This window comes from Columba livia, chromosome 6 (genome assembly GCF_036013475.1).
Source record: "Columba livia isolate bColLiv1 breed racing homer chromosome 6, bColLiv1.pat.W.v2, whole genome shotgun sequence".
Classification (NCBI taxonomy): Eukaryota; Metazoa; Chordata; class Aves; order Columbiformes; family Columbidae; genus Columba; species Columba livia.
Genome location: NC_088607.1, coordinates 26901865 through 26927412, shown reverse-complemented (window position 1 = coordinate 26927412; position 25548 = coordinate 26901865). Strand labels below are relative to the sequence as shown.

General features: G+C 35.5%; 1 protein-coding gene across 1 annotated transcript in view; it reads left to right on the top strand.

The window, feature by feature from the left end:
• Nucleotides 1-6543: 6543 nt before the first annotated feature.
• The window catches only part of NRG3 (neuregulin 3), a 467171-nt gene continuing 448166 nt past the window's right edge, over nucleotides 6544-25548 (top strand). Inside the window, exon 1 of the mRNA XM_065067648.1 lies at nucleotides 6544-6666. The gene's annotated coding sequence lies outside the window, so the exon portion shown is untranslated. The remainder of the gene's footprint in view (nucleotides 6667-25548) is intronic.

Below are 25548 nucleotides of genomic sequence, written 5' to 3'. Positions count from 1 at the left end.
CAGTATGTCACAGCTGAAATATTTTTTCAAGGTTGATTTATTGACAACACACAGAATGTATGTGAGTTTGTTCAGAATGTTACTTGTGAAATAATTCCAAGATCCTTGATACAATATCAGAATCACGAAAGTGAAGCAAATATGTCGGCCTTCTTACTGAAGTCATTCATATTATTGTTATGATTAAAGAAAAGGTGCTAAAAAGGCAGGGCCTTTGGTATCATTTCTACAGTCTAAATATAGACACTGACAAAGCAAGCAGCCAGCTTTGGGGAAAAAAAAATTGGAAGGAGCAACAAAACATTCAGAAAACCTGAAAAATTTTAGGTATATTTTAGGCTCAGATGTTGTTGGTTTTATGCTGCTCCATCTGCTTCCACATTAGAGAAGCTGAAATAAGACAGGGAGGAAAAAAATAAATCAGTAAATGTTTATTGATATTTTCAATTAATATGTTCAAGTATGTTTGTATGTAATTTCTATGAATGTTTGTGTACTGCAGTTGTACCAAGTCATGAGGTTACAGGCAAACATTTTGAATGGAAACTTGTGAATATATGAAAGTTTTAGAAAGAATTAAAAGCCCAAAAACCCCAACATAGATAATTTTCTATATGAAGGCGAGGAAATTTATAAATGTATTTTCTTTGCATCAGGTTCAATGCACAGGCGTTTTTGCTTGGTCCACTAGTTGAGGAAATGGGACTTGGAGGAAATTGAGAGTGTTGTGTCAAGGAATGAAGGGGATTTGGGAAAATGTTGAGAATGTAGTGGGGAGGGAGAAATGAAACTCACAGAAAATTAGGTTACTTGTACGTGAATTATAGTAGATACTGACCTAAACCACTTTGCTTGTGGGTCACAGTCTGGTTTTCAGACTTAATTCTCCAACTCTGCATAAAATGGTGAGGTTGACCAGAGCTGTGTGTGGTATCACAAGCACAAACTTGCACGTGAACAAGGCAGGCGGCTGGGAACAAACGTGTATACTGCGATTATTCAAAACTTTGAAGCAGATTTTCCCTCTGTTAATATGTCAGTGTGTTGGCAGAGCAGGTACCTTTCAGTAGCAGAGAGTGTGAAGTTGACAAACATCAGTGTAAAGTAGCTTTTGACCTTCCTGCTGAAGTTCATTATAAAATCAGGGTTTCAATCAATTTATTTTGTTTCAATTCAGAACCTGGTGTGTCAACACACATTGCTCTAAGGTACAATGCCCTCTCTGTGGCTGCTAAGGGACTGAGGCACAGACTAATTTAATCATATCACCATACGTCTCCTGATGCATATGGAATCCTATAGGATTACACCAGAGGACAGTGCCATGGGCAAAAATGTAACTATTTTTCTGATGACGGCAAGCTTCTAGAGTAAGAGAACTGGATCACTATCCAAAGTCTTCTCTAAATATTTTCTTTTACTCTTTGTGTTACCTTTAAAAAAGAAAGTAATTCTGTTGTAACTTGGTTCTTTTAAGATTGTCTTCATCACTGTGATCTGAATCAATTTCACTATCAGATCACTGAAATGTTTTTGTATTTCCCTAGCTACTGTTAAAGTTTGGTGGCACTGAATCTAAATTGTGAAGTTTCTCACAAATGTATCCTGTTGTTCAGCAAGGAGCAAAGAAGGAAGAAAGTAGAAGCAGCATGTCAGGACATGTTATAGCTTTGAATTGTATACCCTTCTTTGCCTAATGTGGGTTTTTTATGCAACCTTAATTGGAATGAAGTGTTTATAACAAATATTTAATCAGGATTCAGTGATTAAATAGGCAAATTTAATTCTGCTGTCATTATTTTTTCCTGGGTAATCAATGCAGATGTGATCTAATGACAAAGTCTAATTGAGTACTTTCATTTTCAGAAAAGAAAATTAAAAGGAGAAAATTCGCTTTTTAAATTAGAAGTAATGATATAGGCACAGGACAATTCCTGGGGATTAATGACTGTCTGAGAAAGCTGAAGGCTCAAGGCTTAGCCGTGGGTTGCTAACCTCAGGTGGTCATTAATTCTTCAAGTAATGCTCCATGCCCTGACCATTATTACAGCTGAGCAGTGATGGAGTAGCAAGTTTCAGCAATTAAACCATCAGCAATATTTTTAAATACATATTTTTCTCTCCCACTTGGATATCCTGACACAAAGTAAAGAATAAATCAAACCATTGATAGCATGCAGTTAAACCATGGTGTTTTTCTTAATTTGTATGATCTGCTATTGAGGACATGTCACATTATGTGACTGCATTTATTGAGCCATACGTTGTCCTGGTTAGCTGTGCCCTGCACACATTAAATATAGGGCTAGATGTATATATGCCTCTAGGCAGCCTGGAAACTTGCACAGGTTCTTGTTCTCTCTCTCAATCATGATGCAGATGCTATTGGCTTGACTGGCATCAAAATTACAATGCAAGTTGTGTCCTCTTCACCATTCTATATCCTAATTTTCCCATCTTTCTTCAATTAAATATGTAGCTAAACCTTATTTTTGCAAGGTTCTTTGAGGCTGCTGTATGGCCTCACTACTCAAAGCAGAAGCAAGACAGAATCCCCTACCAGCCTAATCTAGAACTTGTTAAAAACTATATAAGAGCTTGAACCAATGCACCTCTGGTTTCATGTGGCTTTTTTGATATGGCTTCACACAGCCAATTTGGATGATCTGCAGCTAGAGCTTTACTCAGTTCTGTGAAGGGTGAAAAGATCTTTTACTATTATTTTCAGTTTGGGTTCTACATGTTTATCTGATACCACCACGTTAGGCTAAATTTTCCCATACAGAAGCATTACGTTCATAGGTACCATATACTTGGTTCACTTACAGGGAGTCTGTGAATACACCAAGTCTTGGAAAAACATGCAGTATTCTCTACAGTCAGTTAGTAAGTGGTTCAGAAACCACTGTTGAAATGCTTCAAAATATTTTTGCTATTCCTGAAATATTTCAGCCTGTGAGTCAAGGGCAGATTAACAGACAAAAGATGCTAATCCAAAAATCAGCAGTTTATGCCTGACTGGAGCAAAGAGACTTATGAAGGATATGGAGTTGGATAGGTCTCAGTAAGATGCTAATAACACCTCTACAAGGAGGTGAACTAGCCAGTCACGGCGAGCCACTTTCTAGAAGCGACTTCAGGTGCAAAAAGATGGCTAGAAGTATATCCTAATTAGCAAAATCATTGTTGTAGTGTCATTCTGTGCATAGATGTCATGTATAGCCTGGGTAGCACACCAAAGCATTTTGCTGTCATCTGCTGGTTTAAAGTTCAAAGTTTTAGGGTTTGAAGTGCAGCAGGTATGAGAATGTATGACCTGCAGAACAGGCATATGAAAGTTCAAATGTGTTATGTTTCTTGTTTTACATAACTTATTAATTTCACTTACATTAAAGCAAATGTGAGTATAAAATAGAACTAAATTATTTTTAAATTAATGTAAAACAATCATAATGCAGGGTGTCTTTGATTTCTTAATTTGAATATAATAGTTAAATGTTGACAGGATAATGCATTCACCAATTGTTCCACTGAATGATAAATCTTTTGTTGCTTGTCAAAATAATGCTCTCTACTTTAAAACAGTCTCTACTGAAATATGCATTTGTGCTTGTGATCTCCCATAGCTGCTGCATGAAGTAATAAATTGTGTGCTTGCACACTTTGCCATTCAGTCAGCATGTTGGTAAACTACTTCATATACAACATAAATATTAATGGCAGCAAAGTTAGAGTTGTGGCTGCTACTATCCCCCCTGCCTACATGGTTCACCCTTGTTCCATGTCAGTCATAATATTTGGAAGTTAGAATTAAAAAAAAAAAAATAAAAGTCTTCCCAAACTAGTGTTTGAAAAAATTATTCTCCTTATGATATTTCAGCATATTCATTAGTGGGAAAATAACTGCTGCACTTTAGTGATTACTATAGAGATCTCAGCTTATTGGGTTTGGGAGGAAGGGGAAGAACTTCATGCATATGAATCTGTGGGAATAAAAGTGTGGTTTAAAATTAAAAAGAAGCCTAAACCTAGGTCTGATCCATCTATAATATTTCACCAGTATTTTCACAGATTTTTGTCTCATACCTTCATTTGATCTTGTTCATACGGGCAGCAAAGCATAGTATGGGCAGCAGGTCTGAGTGTAATTTCTTCAATCTCTCTGCAATAAATGACAAGATATTCAATATCTCATTTCTGTGTTGGAGTTCAAGTAAAGTACTGCCACTTATCTAACTGCTGACTGAAAAGGTAGGTGACTTCCACGTAGTCCCTTGAGCAGTGTATGAGAACAAAAATGGCTTGCAGATCACTTTTGATTTTGATAGACTAGAGAAGTAGTTTGTACTCACAGTGGACACTAAATATGTCTGATAGTTTCTGGCTAATTGTTTGAAAATTGTTGTAAAATAACAGAATATATCAGCCAAGTCTATTACAAGAAAACAATAAACATTTTTAAATTCAATTCCTTACTTTTGAACACTGAATGCTTGGATTTCACAAGGGGTTTTCTTTTCACTGTTTTTTTTTAAGTGAAATGTATTTATCAAAACATATTTCAACCACCAAAAGGTTGGATTTGTATATTTTCAAATTTTTATTAGATTAATCTCTCTGGGGTAATATTTTCTTTTTCTCTGCTGACAATATGTTCAATAGTCTAACCAAGCAGAGCCCCTAATGCTCTATACATTTTTGGGGGTTTGGTAACAAGAGATATGGGGTTTCCAGTTCTTTCGAAGTCCTGAGTTTCAAGAAGTATTGAAGTCTGTTCTCCAACAAAAAAGCCGTGTAAACGTGATTAAATAAGCCTCCATTGCCTTCCTCCTCTTTCATTCTGTGAACTTGTGAAAAATCATGTTGATCATCTGAGCTCACACCAGGCCACACAGTGATAAGGACTGTTTGGGATGCTGCTGTCAGTCCTTAGAATTCAAACAAAATCTATTTTGTTAGCAGTTATGGCATCTTAGCCAGCGATTTCTGCTTATATACTTAATGCTCTGCTCTTCTTTCCAAGTGTTCAGTAGGTTTTAACAGCAGTTTAGATTTGTGTATCAGTGCTTCTGATAAGAGCTATTTTTATGTTTGTGACTACAGTTAAAATGATGATACCTCTGTAGACAGCCTGTGTCACCCAGGCTCTGGCTTACTTAAAAATGTCAAGCTTGATGGCTGTGGAATATTTTATCTGATTAAATTAGAACTCTGTAACAAAAAAATATATGTTTTTTGTTTGAACCCATGATTTAAGCCTACTTTGTTTGAAATTTATTATTATCATTTTTGTTTCTTTTCCAACAATAGGGAAACTCTGTATTGTGTGTATAATCAAACATATTTTATATTTTGCATTATAATTAAAAAAAAATAAATTAATTTAAAATAAATACTCAGTTTTATATCTTCATAAAATATATTAAGTAAAACAAATACAATTCATTTTTACAGTTATAAAAGATAGGGAGAAAGAAATGGTATCTGTGTTAATCAGTTCTTCAGCATTATTAAGAAGGGATGCTTAGTTTCTGAAAATGTTTACAAGACTTCTGGTACTATATATGATCTTTATTACACAAAATGACCAAAGCCCACCAGGAAGCACACTCAGGTTAGTACCTGAAGGAAAGACCATAATGCGTCTCTCTCTGTGACAGAGAAATGTATTATTTTCTTTCAATAAGAGTACATAATAAAACCTTTAATAAGGCTGGCTTTACTTTTATATCCGCAAGTGTGCTACTTTTCATGGCTCTTATTCAAGAAAAAAAATCCTTCATTGGTTTGATTCTAGTCTATTATCTTGAGTCAGTTTGCCAACATCAAGAGAAAGTCTGTTATTAGTTTCAACAAGTTGTGCTGGCCTGTGTCATTGCAGATATTCAAGCAGATTCTGATGATTTGTGTGTCATTTACAAATGGAAAAATATGACCAATAGTAGGTTACTGGGTGCTGCTGAGGTCAGGTATGCAAAATACAGTAGCACTGAGGGCTTTGGAACATACCTCATGTCAGCATTGCAGCTGAGGCACCCCACTGGATGCCACTGCAGCTTTATAGATGCCATTTTGATCTTGTTAGCATGGGGTGACAGTAAAGGGGACAGAGACACTGGTTGAAGGAGCTTTTGAGGATACTTTTATGGTGCCAGGGGACAGTTTACATGTCCATGATTACTATTGGCAGCTACGTAAAAGGTAGCTTCATTTCATCATTGAAAACTTCAACAGTGACAACTGAGAAATGGGTAAATTCAAATATTTGTTTACTGAAAGCATACCAAAGCAAGCAATAAATCCTAGAAAGATTTGATGAAATAATCTCCTACAAATATGGGAAGTAACTTCAACGTGGGAGTAACACTGAGTGGCCTCCTACTTAACATACAGACAAGTCACTTTTATTTTCTGTGCATTAGTGTGTTTCCAGAATAACTGGTATTGGCTGTCTTAATTAAATTCATTAGCTAAGTTGAGCAGAGGTCACTTGATAATAACTGATGGAGACTCTCACTCATTTCTTTTATCATTCTGTTACAGAATAAAGGTCAGATGTGAAAAGGAGAACGTAGAGGGATTAAAATGCTCCAGATTCCTCGCAGTGTCTCCAGCTGCAGCTGGCAGAGATGTATTGGCTTCAGCTTGTTTTGACTCAACAAAAAAGTGAGTTGCATAGCCAATGACTATACTTGTGTCCAAGAATAATCAGTTAAGACTCATGAATGCCAATCCATAAGATTAGAATCTGACTTTAAGCTATTGTTCATGATATTAAGACTGAAGAGATTTTTCCCTCTCAGATAATGGACCTGAACAGGAATTGTTACGAAGTAGTGTGGGAGACATTATCTGTATCTACATTCTGTAGATAGGTGGGGTGTAAGGCTATAACTTCATGACTCCTTATCTCTTATATGGTTTCAAGTAACAACATGTGAGCCTGAATTTCTCTGTCTTACACACTAGGAATATGAAGTGACAATATCTTTAGTGTTTAGAAATAGAGAAAGTAGTCTCAACACTAGCTTTTCCTTCTTTATCCTGTACAAGGATACTTCTGTGCCCTGTGCAAAAGAATTCCTTTATTATTGAGTGTTAAAACTGAATTCTTTGTAATCATATAAGGTAAAAATTAAAACTTTTGCCTATAATATTTTATTACCATTGTCTCTTTAGTCATTGCAGACACTATAAAGGAACAGAAATCTCATCAGAAAATCTAATTGATCTATAGCATATTTTTAAATTATTAATTTTCAGGCATTTTAAAGATGAAAACATAGTGTGGGTTACGTTGGGGAGAGCTCACTGGAATTTGTATATAGTGAAATTTTGGAGTAAGACCATTCTTATTAACTAGTGCCTTTTCTATAAGAGAATATCTCAACTCAAAGTGAAAGATACAGTACACATTCCTTCTCCTACTTTGTCTGTCTTCTTTATCTTCATTAAAATATGGATTAAGATTCTTATCCTCCTTCTTTGTCTCCATTAAACCGCTGTCACTGAAGACAAATTTTGTTCCCCTGGTTGGTTTTTACAATGTTATTGTACTTGTCTGGTGTAGAGCAGTTTATGAAATTTTCAGCTTTCAACTTTTCATTCTGATAGCTGTTTGGAAAATCTCATAATACTTTTGTGTAAAGAAAGCAAGATTTTTCTCTTTGTTTTTCTTCTACCTGTACAGTTGTAACAATGATCTTTTCCTCTGACCTCTGATCTCTTCCCAATAAATTACAAATGTGTAAAATATTATGCCATTCATTCAGTTAGCTTTTTTCTTCATAGTTTCTTAGCATACAAGGCATTTCTTTTCATACTTTATGTGGAATGTACTTCAGGTTGTGTACCTCAAACAGTATTTTAAACATGTTTTTGCCTGGTAATACATGAATGGTAGTCTCACTCATCTGTCAGTTTAAAATATTTTTGAAGTGTTATAGCACAAACCATAATATTTATGAAATTTCATATTTGTTTGGATAATGACAACATTTTAAACTATTTTTTTGTTTCTGGGTTTTTTGACATAAAGAAGAAAAACTTCAGAAAGGAAAACATACTGGAGCCTACTTCTGCAGAGAAAAGCAAAACTTTCTATTGAATAAGCAAGTGTTTGGGTTTTTTCCTTTATATTTTTCTGAAAAAAAATAACATACGCCCTGAAATGTTTGGGAGCAATTTTCATACTTTTGGAAGCATAAAGCCTAAGTCTGCCTAGTCAAATCATCAGATCTGAGAGTAAATGCATAAAAACTCATACTGCACACAGCAGTACATAAGAGAGCTTGGAGTTGGGCTTATTGGTTGTGGTTGTGCTCTTTTAATTAGTTTATAGGCTGTGCCTGATAAAATTATTGAAAATCAAATGAGCCTAGAGCATAATGATCCAAATATTCATATTAAAAAGACCACTTTATTCTAGGTCTCACACCATGCATCCAAAATAAGAATCATGCAATGAAACCCGTCTTCGAATAAATCCAGCAGAATACAATTAAAAGTACAGTAATCAGTAGGTTATTTAGCGCTCATTAATTTTCCTTTTTCTGTCATCATGTGCTTCCTGATATGCTTTCAGGTTCTTCTTAGCAAAATGTATTTTTAGTTTCTAGGCATGCTTTCTTTAGCTTGCGTCATGCACCATGGTTTATGCATATATGAATGCAGAAATTAATGTAACCTGTTTGTGCATTTATCAGGTTATATATACCCCATTAGACTCCATAATGGCTAAGTAGTGATTCCTGTGTGTATCTCCTGTGCTGACCTCACCTACCAATGGGTACACAGTGGAAAAGATTCTTCTGTTCCCAGTAATATAAATTGTTCTTTACCCAAGGTTATACCTTTGAGCATATAATGGTATTATTCACAAGAAGAAAGTCATTTGTGTTCAGACATATTTTTAGTGTACAACAACCCAAACCTACAACAGGTCTAATAGAATGGGAACACACAATCCCTAGGGTCCAACAGCAGGATGAGTGCGTAATTATAGTCAAAATTGGCAGTTTTGAACATTCATGATTAGAAAATTAATGGCTTCAAGCTTCATTCATGTTATGTACCTAGCAGACACATCAAAGGCAAGTTGGTTTTGAAAAGAAAAATAAAAGTTTTAGGACTTTAAAATTAAGCGTGCTAAAATTAAAACTATTTGATTTTAAATAAAATATCTTAAAATCAATACAAAGTGAGCTAAATGTGTTCTGGGAATTGAAAAAAAATGTATATATAAAGATGTGGAATTGCCACATGTAGTTGTCTAATTCTTAGGATAATGGATTTTTTTTTCCTATGGTTTAAACAGATTGCATAATTCTTAGGTATATTTCAGCTGCTTGTATACCAAATTAGAAATATGCTTGTAAAAACAATGCTTTAATTTTCATGATTCTGTTCTGTCTTAGGAACTATGAGGAACTATGAGTATACTCAGCTGAAAAATAACAGTTTTGTCCTGTAATGAATAGCTAACTATTTTTGCAATTATACTACTACACTATTTTTTTTTCAGTTTAATGTTTTAATTTAGCTATATGCTATGTTTAAATTGTCTGGGTTAATTCTCTGTGCATTAGCCCTAAAGACTAGATGATTGGTATATGGAACATTTTGTTACGTTATTGTAATATATTATTTTTTTTTAATTTGGATAAGACCTGGATTTTTTTTCCCCAAGCTTAAGTTCAAATTTCCCTATAAATTCAAATCTCTTCTCTTACATAATGACAACTAGACATATCACACAACTCTTTGGAGGTAACCATGGCATCCATGAATTAAAAAAAAGTGTCAACTGGTTACTCTTTTTCTTTTCCATCCCACTTTAACTCTTAATATATTGGACTGTAAAAAGACCATAGATAGTCCTGTATCCTCTTTATGTGTCCTCTTACTGTCTTGGGGACCTATGGTGCCTGTAGGCAGTGGTATATATGATTAAATTTTAGTGGAGGTGCTCTGAGAAGGAGTTGGAATGAGAGATCCAGTTTGGTGTTTTACAAATAACTTGGGATTCTTTGCATTTGGAGCATCTTTTTTCAAAGAGGAAAACAACTGCTCTAAAGCAAGAGCGAGCAACATCACACGCCAGTGACACAGTGACAAACACCTTCCCCAGGCAGTGGTCTCTGTTTAGTGTCAGACCCATTCCAGCCCTCATCACCCTCCTACTGTGCTTCTTTAGGCAATGTTCAAAGCCACATTTAGCTGATTAATGCCAACATAACTGGCTAAAGTTTCTCGTAGTTCAAATCCTGTCAGTAGTATGGATGTCATGCATCATCTTAGGTATGAGTAGCAGTGAATTAAAAGGTAGAAGCTGTGCCTGCTCTCCAGCACTAACTGCTTAGCCAGCAGAAAGAATTCCATGCTGAAATAAGTATACTGTTTTTATCAAAAAAAAAAAAAAAAAGTCATACGACATTTTGTGTTTTGGAATTCACAATGTTATTTTTTCACATAGAGAGAAAAAAACACTACTTACAATAAACAAACATTTTTAGTCAATATGGGAAGAGGATGAGAGCAAATCTTGAGATCATTTGATTTTTGTTGAGAGAACTGAGGGGTTAGTTTTTAGCATTTCTCACAAATTCTTACTTTTATTGCTATCGTGCCTGGTTCTTCTTCTCCACTGACACATCTGGCACCTTTGACTTTTTCTGGCCTTAACAACTGACTGTCAGTGTACATAAGAAGCTTGTAACTCTCTCATGTCACCCCTACAAATTATGAATCCTGAGCCAAGGCTTCCTCAAGTCAGAAGGGGATGCTTATACTAAAAAAGTACTAGAAAATTAATTTCAGGGAATATCTAGTCCTCAAGTCCATGAAATAAAGCATGTGGGTATCTAGTTTAACTCCTACATTTGAGTAGTTAGTGATAGTTTTTAACAGCTATTTGTTATAGTTTATGGTTGATTGCACACTATGACAGTGATTTCTTATGTTGTTTACCTTTTGCTACTTGAAGGGCATCATTTAATGTATCCATATGACTTCATAAAAATGTTATTTGAATTGAAAATTTCTACAGCAAAGTCAGCATTTTTATAAAACAGTCCATATATTTATTACTGTTTGCAAAGATAAAAAACTTGAGAAAGTAATATTGCAAATATAAAATATCTAGCTTACTATCTGAAGTATTTTAAGAATATTGTAAACCTGAGATAGAAAGAGCTAGTAAGCCATCTCACATAATCTCTATTATTCTATTGACAGTGTGAAAAATATATAGAGAACTAAAGATTAAGTATATTGTCAGGTAATTCATAAGCAGATACCACTGTAACAACAGACATGTGCCTTTTTTGGTGGTCTTGATAAACCAATATGGACAATTGATTCACTTCATTAAAAAAAGAGACAGCATAATGAAGAGGAGAAAATCCAATGCTATCATGCTCTTTGATGTTATCCTCTTTAATATTGTCTTTACAGTGTATTGCACTGTGGTGGTACTTTATTCAGTTTTTAAGGGTTGGGGTTTTGGTTTTGTTTCTGGTTTTTGGTTTTGTACCTTTTTTTTCTCTTTTCCCAAGTGAAGTTTCTGTAAGTTGCAGAATAAACTTGTGACAGACAAAGGAAATATTAAGAGTTTTGTAGACAAAGGCAAGCACTGTTTCAATAGGTATGTTGGTATGTATGGCCTGTAAAGCAATAACAAAAATTTGCACATTCAGGACGACTGATTAGATGACCCATGGCAGACGTTGCAAATTCTTCTAAAAAGCAAAATAGTAAGGATGGTTCTGCTGTCATGGATGGTGCCCGAGTTGTTTAGGCTGAGTGATGCTGTGTCAAATACTTACCCTTTTCTCCTATTATTTCAGTTATTTATATGGTATTTTGCAGTATGAGAACATTTCAGGCAGTTACAGAGGGCAAACCTTCAGTTTTATTGTTCCCCAGCAGTTCAGATTTTCCTTCTGTCTTTTCTGGCAAGTCTTGTCTAACTGAAATGTTTTTGAACTATAAAACAATTGCCAGCACAAGTGGCGAGTAGTGGTTTCTTCAGGCAATTTCCAAGGCTTTCCTTTCTCTTTCTGTACGAACTTTCTTGTTCATTTTTATTCAAAATAATAAAAAAGAAAGGCTAATTAGCGAAAAAGTTTCCATTCCCACACACCTTACGAGAGCTGAACCGAAGCCAAATTTTATTTAGTACTTTAAAGCTGGCTATGCTCATTGATTCATTCTGAAAAAGGAAGTGGATACACAGAGAAAGTGAGTTGTTTTGCAGCCTATATTCGCAAAATGTAGTATAGGTCAATTTAAACCATCAGGTTTCAGGAATTTTACAGACCAGTAAACTGATGAAATGCAATTCTCAAAATTTTTAATTTACTCTGCAATTAAGTTTCCTTCAATTCTTTGTTTCTGATTGGGTCTTTCTTTTTAATTCATAAAGGATGATATCCACTATTCTAAAATGAATTCAGAACTTTAATTTGTTAAGCTCATAGTCCAGTTTTTTGTTGGATCTGGAAATGTTTGTTTCACTGGAGAGAAGCTATGCAGAAACTCATCTCTGAAATGGGGATTTTGTGGAGTAATGAAGGACCTAAGGATGTTTAGTTGAGGATACAGCTGATGAATTGAACTGCGTATTTTTAGTCACAAGTCAGTCTTAGGATATGCAGAACCCTTTTTGTTGCCCTTCTCTTACAAGAATTCCCTCTAAATAATTGATTCAAAAACAATCTAAAGAGCATACATCTGTATTGCCATATAGTTATGCTCATGATCTTCCTGTTTTGTAAAATATTTTCTTAATTTCTAAAGTGGAATTTTGCATGCAACTTGATATTTTTGTTACCCTTAATTATGTACACTTTTGAACAGTTCTCTCCATACAAAAGAAGATATGCCTCAGTTGCTAAGGTGGTTTATCTTGTCCCACAAATTCTTATTAAAGAGGAGAAACAAAGCACCTTTGTGGGAAATATAATGACACACAGACAGCTAAAATAGGACACAAATTTCTGGAAAATAATAAATCACCTGGCCAAGAAGAAAAACAAGAGAATGCTGTCTTTTGAAACAAAGTAAACAGAGTTAAGAATGGAATCATGACCAGATTCATGGGCAAAGAGCAGAGACAACCAAAACACGCAAAAGCAAAACAAAATGAAAGTGTTAGAAGCAGCTATAAGTAAAACTAGAAAACACAAGGCTGCATTTCAATTATCCTTCCCTGACCATCATTTTGAATTAGGTTAGAAGAATAATATTTAAAGTCTACTAGGAAATAATGTTGGCTTAATTCTTTATGCCCAGCATTATTCTATTCTTAAAGGAAAAACATTCTTGTATATCCTGTCTAATATCTATTTCACCATTCTGTACCCTCTGAAACTATAAAGAGATCATCTAATCTCACCCGTATGTCACAAACTTTCAAACGCCACTTTATTACCATTAACTTGATACTACAACTGGGTTTAAACTAAAATCCTCCAACAGGCAAGAAAAGAAACTTAGGCACCACGAATTCAAGGGCAGAGAATTACTTCTATCATGTAAAAAAACATCATGGTGGGGTTTTAATCCATTTAAGTTAGAGATGAGCCCTTTTGAAGTGCTTATCATCTGGATTTTAGCTTAAAAAAAATCTTTTCTGCTGATTTATCACCTGGAAATTTGCAAGGACAAAGTAGCTTATAGTAGCTTATAGTTAAAACAGACAATTAAAAGGAATTTATACTGTATACTACATACTATATACTACATGTCACACGCCGAAATTCAACAAAGATGTTTTGAACATACTCAAGGAATAAAAGGCAGTATAGTCACATTAGCCAACCTGACATAATTAGTCTTGCTAAGAGCGCGTGCATTTCAAATATGTTTAGTTGTACTGGTTCCAGGATGTTTGCAGCTGTCCTGCTGCTGCCTTGTGTGGATGCATCAGTTCAGCTGCCACCAGCTTACAAGTCTCTCCTCTGAGATCTGATGGTGGCGTTCCCAGTGAGCACACAGTTGTAGAAATTAAGAAACTGCTGTAGCAGTTCAATCACTCTCAGTGCACATTTCATTAGTAAGAAAGAGTTTTGGGTTCTTCTTACTTCTGAAAACAAAGCTTATGTGATGTGCTTTTTGTGTATCTCTCTGCTTTCTTATGGAGATAATTGAATTTCTTATCTAATTTCAACCAGAAGACAATAGAGAAGACAAACCTGAGAAGGAGCCAAAGACAACAATTGGAAACTAGGTTTTGACAAACTAAAGAAGATTTAGCCACAAATAGCACAGAGATTCTTATAGGAAAACCTGTATTCTCATAGGAAGACCAATGCTTTCTAGAGAATGAGTTACGTGCTCATGCTCTGTAGTTCTCTTGTGAGAGGGGACAATAAGCGTGTTTTTGTTGGTCCTGCGTAAGATGTCGATTTCCATGAATTCCCATTTTGTGCATCCAGGAAGGAATTGATATAGGACTTCAGGGCCATGGAACTTTTCATGATGCTCCCACAAACCTGTCCTTCCTGCACCACACGGTGACAGCGGCTGCTCATTTCCAGTCTCAACTGTCCTTGCCTACAGGAGAAAGTCTAGGTTGTCCCTGACTTAGAAGACAATGGTATATATATAGTATGTATATGTATATATATATATATATGTATATATATATTTATGTGTATATATATATCTCTATCTATCATCCTTATTCCTCCCTTGCTCCTTTCATTTTCCTTTACATAAGAGCTAAGGAACTTACTGACTTTACTTAGCAAAAGTTTCCCCTAATTTACATTGAAATTAGTGACACAGTGCCTATTAGCTTCGATGGGAGTAGAAGCAGGTTGCAAGTTATTGACTGCTTTCCAAGGTTCTGGCCATAATCTATGGAAATTGGCACACTTCTAATAACTTCAGTGGAGCTTTGTTGATACGTCTTGTTCCGAAATAATCAAATTTTAATGCCTTTAAATTTAAAAAATGGAAATTGCAACAACATAAGGATTCATCAAAGTAAAATGGAAAAGAACTAATTCAACTTTTGAGAGACAAGTGTCTTTTTTAACATACTTAGGATTAGTGCTTCAGATACCACAAGAACCAAATACCCATCTAGCAGCCAGTTACCTTAAAGTCAGCTGCAAGGCTGAAAGTAACACATGAAGAGACACCTTCGTTTTCCTGTACATCTCCCACGGTCCCTCATCAACAGACTGTCCAGGACTTGTTCTTCTGAATTAAGGTCTGAGCTTAATTAGCGTGAATTAAGCATTTATTCTTGTTAGAGTAGTGCTCTAATTGATACCAATGGCTTTTAAAGAGGCTAGCAGTGAACAAAAATGGTGGATAGCCTGCCACCAGCCTCTTTCTTCAGTAGAACAGCGCAAGTCAGCTTGGGATGTTGCGATGTGTATGAGACAAAACTATCACATCGCTTCTGAAAAATGGGTATTCTAAATGTGCCAGCAGCATTCTGAGACCAACTTAGCTTTTTGACAAAGTCTTTTTAAATATAGATCTTCCTTTCCACTATGTTCGTTCTCAACTCTGCTGTCTTTCCTACTTGAGCACAATCTCTGACTTAGTCAGGATTTTTTTTCCTTTTTCTTGCTTGAAAAACTCAGAACCCTTTAAACTTTTTTTTTTTTTTTTTTTTTTTTTTTTTAAAGTGGGAGTCACCATTTTTTCAGCATGTTATGCTACCAAATTAGGAACAATGCTTCATAGTAGTTATCAGACAGTAGTTACTATCAGAATAGAATGGCATGTTTGACGTGGTCACTTTGGCAAAGTATCACATTTGGTAAATGTTGTTAAAATCTGAGGATTAACGTTAGAAATTTAAAGTTACTAGTCTGACATATGGAAAGCACAGCATGAGATGTGTTTATCTTTCAAGTTTGGTATCTTAAACACAAGTCACTGCAGATGATATTAGCCTTTCTTGGAGAGTTTAAAATTTTATTTTAAATCAGAATTAGGTATTCCTTCCATTCTGCTAATTCTGTATTAAGGTATGCAAAGCTACATGACAGTTTTACAGAGGACTTCAAATATGGCAAGTATGGTTATCTTACTGACCACAAAGGTGAAGTGTGGTTTATATTGTATGGAAAGCATGTTTCTTACTTTCATTCAAAACTAAGTTTAAAAGGAGAAAAGCTTACCAAATGAAATATGATTCCAGAAAGAAAATACAGCTCCAACAACTAGCATCAGTAGAAACTCTTATGTTTTAGGAATTTCGGAAATATTAACTGCTGAAGGACTCTCTAACAGAGCATGGGACTGCAGATAGACCAGTCATTCATCATTTAATATCCTGAATAATTTCTTGCTGACTAAAAGAAATACATATCAGAGAAGTCAAATAATCCTTTCCCATTATTATATATGATTCATGAATTCCAGATATTATACAAATGCACCATTAATCTAAAAGGAAGTAGTGTTTGTCAAAATAGCATTTAAATAGTGCTAAAATAACATTTAAGGTGTCAAAGTAACTGAATTTTTTTCAATATGTTTACAGTGTCCACACTTGCAACCACCATTTCAGACAATATTAGGATTTTTGTAATATGACTGGCATAGAAATATTTGGAACTTTGTCTGCATTTCGCTATAAGTTTACATTTCAGCTATGGAATTAAAAAAAAACATGCAATCTGCTACCAAAGGTGAACAAATTTTATAATTGAAAAGTGTGAAGAAATAACATTAAAACCTTTATGTTTCACCTCTACTTACCCTTAGTTTATTTAGTGCCTATATATTCAGAGTTTTAGACTGAACAATACATCATGTATGTGGAAGAGCTTTTTTAGGTATTTGAAAAAAAAGTGTAGTTGTTGATGGTAGAGAAGGAGGTAAGTCTGTCTATGAGGTGTCCAACTGTTTTGTTTGCTCATGACACCTTTGAAAGTGAGAGAAGGCTTGGCCACCTTGTGACTGATGAGCTCCTCACAGCTGACCCTGCTTTTGACAGGAAGCAGCATTAGATGACCTACTGAGGTCACATCCAACGCTTATCTCTTTGGTACCAAGTTAGGACTGAGGGAAAGAGGTGCTGGGATAAAACATGATGTGATTTTATACCCTTAAGTGTCCTAAGAGGGGATTTTTGTGTGTTTTAGAAGTTTTGGATATCATACAGATAAAAAGTTTTTGCAGGTGGAAAGTAATTTATGTAGTTATTTGGGAGACGGCTTTGACCTTGTAATTTGTTCATATTGTGTGAAAGAGCAAAAGTATTAATTGCAGAGCTGATAGAATAAACCCAGTCAAAGATAAGGTGACTGAAGTGTTTATGAGGATTTATAATGAAGCACAATGTAATCTAGTCATGAGGAATACGTATTTTCTAGCTGGGGTAGTATGAAATGTAGAAATTGGAGCACATGCACCCTGACTTGGTCTTAGTCCCTGATTTTGAATAAGGCATATGCCATAAAAAAAGACACTACTAGTAGGATTTGCACTACGTTAAATGTGCATTTGCTGATAGATAAGCATTGTTTGACCAGACTTTGAAATTATTTTGATACCTTTGTGTAGTTATTTCAAAGCATGGCATAGAAATTATTTGGATTTGTTACTGTCACTGGATCTGAATGTGATAAAGTGTATCTCTGATATGATATTTAGTGTTATTCTTATGGGTTTAAACAGGTTATAAAACCCCCAGCTTTGCACCCAGCTGCATCAGTACATTTATGCTCTCAGAAGTGGGTCTAGGGGTTTCTTTCCTTTTTGGCTGGAAGGAAGTAGGCTCCTGTTGTGAAAGCGCTAGACTGGAAGTCAGGACTTTCCTGCTTGTGCCACAGACCTTCTGTGTGGCCCTGGACAAGTCATTTGGTTCCCACCACTGCAGTTTTCCATCTGAAACTGGAAATGTCGCTTTTCTATTTCAAATAGTAGTTTAAGAAATTATGTATTAGTCACGTTACATTAAGATGTAATGCTGATAGGTGACTCTAAAGTAGTACCTGGGCACTTTCAATAAGAAAGTTGAGTTTTGTATATAAATTACTTAACTCAGTAATTCCTGTGAGAAGTTTCTATTAAAAAGGAATCCAACAAAAAATTCCTCATCGTAAGCCTAAAAATATTCATGATTCTTCTGCAGGAAACAAAATCAGGAAAACTTTTAGTCTTAAACCTATCTGTTAAGTTCATGGTGTGTCTAAAAGTGGGTTAATTTCAGGAAACACATCTCGATACTGTTGGTTTAGAGCTCAAGAATGGGTGGATATCAGCTGCCATCATCTTAACCCTCAATTGAAGGTTCTGAAGTAATTCTTATATTGTAAAGAGGCAATAGTTATTCTGTTAACTGCATTATTAACACAAGTAATATGGTATTCCTTGTATCATTAACACTGTATTACTTATATTACAAGTATTACAGCTTCTAGGTCTCTCAGTGGCTCAAGTTGGAGAAAACTATTTAAAGAAGCCTCTGAATCAGTGCTACCAATAAAATTGTTACCTTATATTCTGATTTATAGATTTATGAACTTCTCCACTTTTTGGTGTCTTTTAAGAATTCTTTTCCAGTATTCCTCTGTTGGTCTGGCAAAGGCTTGTGAGACTTGCAGGCACTGAAATGTTGCTTAGCAGTTTGCTGAAGCCATGGTTTCTCTATTGCTCTCCTGCTGTGCTTGAAATTCACCCATTTATGTTTAAGTATGACAATACGAAACAAGGGGAAATAACCACTATTTTTTTATCATGTCTCTGGGACAAATTTGTCAGCCTTTCATGCAGAAAGACTTGCATTGTCCTCAACAGGATTTCTGTGTGAAGAAGAACTGCTGCATTTAGTGCTTTGAGTTTTTAAATCTTACACTCTCTGTGCCTGAATATTGACAAATGCACTACTCTTAACACCTTATTTATTTTTTTATTGAAAGTAGAAGCTTGCCTTTCCTCCCCCTTCTCAATTCTTGTTGATGTCAGACAAATTTACATGGATGATTGCTCCCTTAGCATGCTTATCTATCATCATAACTGTGAGATATCACCATCAGTGTAAAACAGAAGAGATCACCCAAATTCTGCTATTTATTTAAAGGACACATTAACCTTCAGAATTTGATTTATTCTTTATTTACAGATCCATGGACTCCCACACATTTCTAATGTTTTTATATTAACTGTTGCCATGAAGCAGGTGATGTTACATTAGTTCTGATGCCTCATTTTTCTGAGTATCTGAATCTTGTTGCTCCTCTATCAAGCTTGCTGAATTTCTGGCTTTGTAGGGAAAAGTGCAACCAAAGCATAGAAGTCTCTACATTCAATCATGTTAAACATTTGAAATATTTTTTGTGAGCGAGATCTCATGGGAGATTACGAACCATTTACATGACAGGAGATTTCTTTTTCCTATTTGCTGGATTTCTTGGGGTTTTTTTGGCTTGTTCATTTTCTTACTCCTTGAACACACAAAATGTCACTTAAAACTGCAGAATTCAGTTACAAGTACCTTGTCTGATAAGGGTTCTGCCCAGTGTAGTGTTGTCACTTGGTCCACAGTAGGTTCCTGTTTCTTTCATACAAGGAGAGGTTACCTGAGGACCTTTGTCTGTGCAGAAATTGCTCATTAATATCATCTCAGTTCCAGTGCAAATTCTCTTTATTCTCTTCCCCTGTTCCCAGTGACACAGTATGATGGCACTCTACAGTTCCTCTGAGTCAGCTGTCATCTCCTATTTTTCATTCCTCTTTATGTAGTTTCAAATAGGTCTGTGCATATGACTGATGCACATTCCCATGGGATATAAACGCACTTCAGAACCTTCCTCAGACCAATCCGTTTAATCCTTGTGCATGCTCATACTGAGTGCTCATGATATTATTGTTATCTGAGTTTAAAACCTCCAGGTTGAATAAGTTTCTTCACGCTGTTGAGGTTAGTTTCTACTTATCTCTTTTCAAAGGCTAAGTAGGTATACAAGCAAAAAAAATACAGCTAAATAAATAAATAAATAAAAGATTTTTTGAAAACATATGTAATTCAAGTAGTCTTAATGGCAGGAGGTTGAAAGAAATTTTAAGTATCCATCTCCCATTTAAGACTTTGAAAAATTTTCCTTCTCTCTTTAGCGTTATAATAATTCTTAAACCACATGTTCCTTCCCCACTTTCCGAAGGCAGTAAGCACACCAAAGAACTGAAAATATGGTACAGCTTCAAATATAATGACATCATCATTACAAGCTGACCCAGTCAGCATTTATTCTGGCATCCTCTTCACAAGCAATCTTGCAAAGCCACAGTACTTCGTTAGCTAGTAATTAAAGAAGCTGGTCAAGAAACAATAATTGACAGCATTCAGGTTTCTGGGTTTTTTTCTTCCATGATAAAGTGAAAACAAATCATTCTGAATGTTTCCATGTACCCAAAATTTAATTAATTGAAAAAGTTAGATTTTCAACTTAGGTCTCCTCTGTATATCAGTTAAAAAAGAGTGCACCCTGGAATGCTTAAATTGATATTGCTTCATGACACTTTTTCATTTGTCTGAAAGAGCATTATTAAATTTAAAAACCTTAAATTGAAACCACTTCAGCCAGCTCTTAAAAGCAATCATTTTAAAATGTATTTTAATAAGTTATTTTTAATAGTCTTTATACCATTTGTGAAGAAAAGGTTTATCCTCTAAAATAAGAGCCCAAACCAAGATAAGGGTAGACTAGGTTTAAAATGGAGACTTATAGGACCGCAACTGTCCTTACTAAAACTATACATTACAGCTTTTTACAAAATACAGAGAAATGTTAGACCCTTATGAATGGCATTTACACAAGCCAGTGAAGAACCCAAAAGTTTAACGTTATGCTCTTTTTTCCAATTAATTCATGCGCTCATCTGACTTGACTCAAAGCCCTGAACCCTCTCATGTAATTGGATTCAGAGGAAGAAAATACTTCCTTCAAAAAATATCTTTAGAATCATAGAATGTCCTGAGTTGGAAGGCACCCACAAGGATAAAGTCGAACTCCTGTCCCTGCATACGACCACTCCACAGTTCACAGCATGTGTCTGAGGGCGTTGTCCAATAGCTTCTTGAACACGGTCAGGCTTGGGGCCATGACTGCCTCCCTGGGGAGCCTGTTCCAGTGCTCCACCACCCTCTGGGTGAAGAACCTTTTCAGAATGCATAACCTAAACCTCCCCTGGCACATCTCCCTGCCATTCCCTTATGTTCTGTCATTGTTCACCACAGAGGAAAGATCTGCTCCTAGCCTTCCTCTTCCCCTTGTGAGGAAGCTGTAGACCGCAATGAGGTCTTCCCTCAGTCCCCTCTTCCCCAGGCTGAACAAATCAAGTGACTTTAGCCACTCCTCATAGAGCTCCCTCTCCAAACCCTTTACCAATTTTGTAGCCCTCTTCTGGACACTCTCCAGTAGTTTTATATTTTTTTTTATCCTGTCGTGCCCAGAATTGCACACAGTGCTCCAAGTGAGGTTGCACCAGTGCAGAGTAGAGTGGAGCAATCACCTCCCTCGTCTGGTTGGCAATGCTGTGCTTGATGCACCCCAGGACACAATTGTCCCTTTTGGATGCAGAGCACACTGTTGGCTCATGTTTAACTTGCTGTCGACCAGAACCCCCAGGTCCTTCTCCGCAGAGCTGCTTTCCAGCATCTCATCCCCCAGTCTGTTTGTACAGCCAGGGTTGCTGTGTCCCAGGTGCAAAATTTGGCACTTGCCCTTGTTGAACTTCATGCAGTTGATGACTGCCCAGTTGTCCAATTTGTCCAGATCCCTCCTTTAATGATGAATTTCAACCTAAACTTCATTCAAAATGTTAGTGGCTAGAATATTTTCACATGCTATGAGGCTAAACTCTTTCATTTGATTAACGGGGCTGTCTTTTTCTCTCACATTCTATAAGAGTGCTTAAATTTCCATGATATACAGTAATCCACACAAAACATCTCCAAGATTTCCCAGTGAAGCAGTTGGTTATGTATGAACTGGCTCCAGTCTCAACCCCAATGTTTGCATAGAACACTGAACCAAAATTCTGGCCCTAATTGCCACACTTTCTGCATCACTCAGCAGATGCAGCTATTGGACTACTAGAGAGAGAAAAGATGTAACCACCAGAAGTTTACTCTGGTTTGAGTGGTATCAAAGAGAAAGATCAGATTTTAAAACGTCATCAGAATTCTAAACATATTTTCTGTATTGTCATTTGATTAGGTTTTAAGCCTGTCTGATTGTATCAATGTATTTTCTTAGAAATGTGACCGTTCATCACATATCATGGTAGAGAGAGTATAGTTCCTAATGCCTTTTTAAGAGAAGATGAAATTGGAAATTGTTGTTCTGTTTTTGAAAATCATTCAAAAAACCTTTTTTGAATACCTTGTTACCTCTTCTGGATTAAGACTCTCTGAGCTGTTCGGGTGAAAATCTTTAATTTCCATTTAAGCAAGGACACTCAAGGAATTTTCTGGTGTCAGCTGGCCAATTCTATTTCCATTTGTCTTCACTCTCATGGTAAGGAGCCTGCAGAGTTCTTATTAATCTCAGAACAGAGGATATCAGTGAAGGGCTGCCAGGATGAGTGACAGATGAGAGATCAACTTTTAAATGCATAGTCAAATCAAATATATGTTTTCTGGAAGAAGAAATAGGAACAGAACCTCAGACATCTTGTTTGGATTGAATCTCTATCATTCATTTAATGTGTATTAACTTGACGCGTGTATTTTACAGTAAGTGGAGTTGTGATTTCTGACTGACTAGGAGCAGAAGGAAAACTTTTAGAATAATGCTGAACTTCAGAAACATATATCTCATTTGCATTTAAGAGGTATACTGAATTCCTCTGTCTCAGCTAGGGGTGCATCAGGAGTTTTGAAGTGTTACTTGTTGATTTGATGGTAGGTAAACTAAAACATTTTCCTGTTACTGTCAAAGCAAATACTGATGTTTAATTATCAACTGTCATACAATAGGATACATTTTAAGTTTATACAGTTAGATATTCTGATTCTGTAATCTTTTTCTTGAACTCCACAGTCATTTGTAAAGTTCCAATAATGGTTTGTAAAATCTCTACAAAAACGGTCTTGACTTTTCAAAAATATGTCCTCTGACTATTTTCATTTTTTTTTCTGGCTGTAGGAAACCTGGATTTTGATAGAGGCTCTAGCATGGATCTAGAACCTTTAACATGTATTGGTCATTTAATACTATCTCAGATGATGAAAAATGTATTTTCATCCTGGTTTTGGAAGATTTCAGGGAAATCTGTGTTCAGAAGTAGTCATAATTTAGAGTCATAATTAAATGTGTCAATGCCAAATCTGTAGTTCAGACAAAATTTTGCATTTACTGACACCTAACACAGTTGATTGGAAATTTCTGTTAGGGTGAAATAGCAACTAAAATACAGTTAGACTTTGTTATAAGGTGAGGCAAATGGAAGATCAACTGTGGTAGCTACTGCATAATTAGGGTGCAGAGTATTATGGGAAAAAGATGTAATTTGAAGTATTCAGAATATAATTTTAAGGACTACGCTTGGGTTAAAGATTAAATTAATTCTTTAACATTTGTCAGCAAACCCTTGAGTGTCATTAGCGTAATTGAGAGTATTAAAGATCACCATTTTGCTTTTGCTCCAGCAAATGTGCTGCAGCCCAGCTGGTGCTCTAATTTCTGTTACTTGAGTTTCCTTGAATAACTATCTACTCTTATGAGATAAATTGTTTTAAAAGAACATTTAAAATGAGTGTTTTGAAGGTAGAGTGTTACAAAATATATAGATCAAAATATAAACATGAGTGAAACTAATTCATAAATCCTGTTTTGGAGTAGCACCTTTATGTTTCTGCTGTTACTGTGCTGAAAAACAGTTATGGCATATCATGCATTACTGTCCTCTTTAGAGCATTTTTTTAGCTTAACACATTGAAAGTTCTTTGTAGTTATTTTGGGTTGGCTTTTGTAGGAGTACACTTCCGTAGCCTAAAGTAAAATCTCTTAATTGCAGGGAGGGCAGAATGTGTAGTGCGTTTTATATATAAAATCTCAATTATTTCATCCATATGTATGGTCCCATCTGCTTAAGCATGCTGCATTGAAAGAACAGGGGGCTTTCTTCCTTCTTCCCCCACCTTGACGATGATTTCAACAAGCAGCACAACCCGTTCCAAAGAAATGCAACTCATTCTTTCTTAGAATGAACATGGACAGGGTGATCAATGGAAAGCTGTAATTGCAACTGCTCCCTTGTACAGTACAGTTAAATTCCATTCTTCATAGTGACACATATCTAGCAGTATGGTTTATAATTCTACTGTTTGTGTCCCCATGTTAAATGCAAAATAGAAGTTTATAGTATCTGAAATTTCCCTTCGTAAACAACGTTGTAGACCAAAATCTAAAGCCACTCTGAGAAATTAAATGAGAGACTCTTTCAGGAAAATATTGAATAATGATCTTGTTAGATATATCTAATACCCATATTATTAAAATCTGCTCGTTGGGCTTCTTAGAGTAAGCAGGGTGGGTTATTCATTTTTTCAGCTTCTCTACTGAGATAATGATTCATGAGATTTGCATAGGAGTGTGTCAAGATGATGGTGATATAAGATTGTATTTATGGGAGTTTAGTACATTTAGATCTGTTAGAATTTTGGGTGTGCATGTGCAGAGAATTTCAGATAGGGATTTTGAATAAATTAATAAATATTGTGAAAAATGACAGATGAATGTGTTTTGCCATGGTAACCTGAGAATTTGTTTGAAATTTGGATAAGTCATTTAAAATGTTTTAACATTTTTATCCTGTGGTGATAATGCTGGTAAGACATGTTGTGTATGGCATACTGTTTAGAGACTATGAGAGAAATAGAAAGAGCTTTCTACATTTTTGAAGGCTGAATGGATTGATAAACAAGTTTTAAGCTGCTTATGCACTCAAACACAGCTGCAGAACTTAAGCAATGACTGTAGTTATTGTACAAAAAGTACTGAAAAACAGCAATGTTCCACAGTGATTTGACCATTATATGCTCTTCCAAGGAAACATGAACAGTGGATTCTTTGGGCGAGGGGCAAGTGTTAGGAATATGCTGTTTGTAAGAAATTACTTTTTTTGAAGAAAATAGTTTGCTAATGTGTGTTCTGAATTCACTAATTAGTTTCCAAGCCCTAGTCATTTGACTGTAACCACCAGCATTAAGTTAATTATGCCAGAATTTTAAACATTTTATATAACAGTCTTGCTGTAAATTCTCCTCTGTTTTCCTAAGCAGCAGTGTTCAATCTATATATTTATAATCTCCTTTTTACTGAAAAAGGATACTGAAGTACAGTAATTTACCTATCTTCTAAGTTCATTCTGGAAATAAATAACATGTAAATTTTCTAATTCCTCTTTGGTTTTTTTTTTGGATGTTGGTTTTCTGTAGATCTCAAGCCAGATGATAAATTTCAGAGAATTTCAATTTTCCAAGTTACTAGCATCTTTCATTGATCAGACTGGAAATATCAAAAGAATGGACTTATAGAATGGACTTTCTGATTATGCAAGTATGTGTGC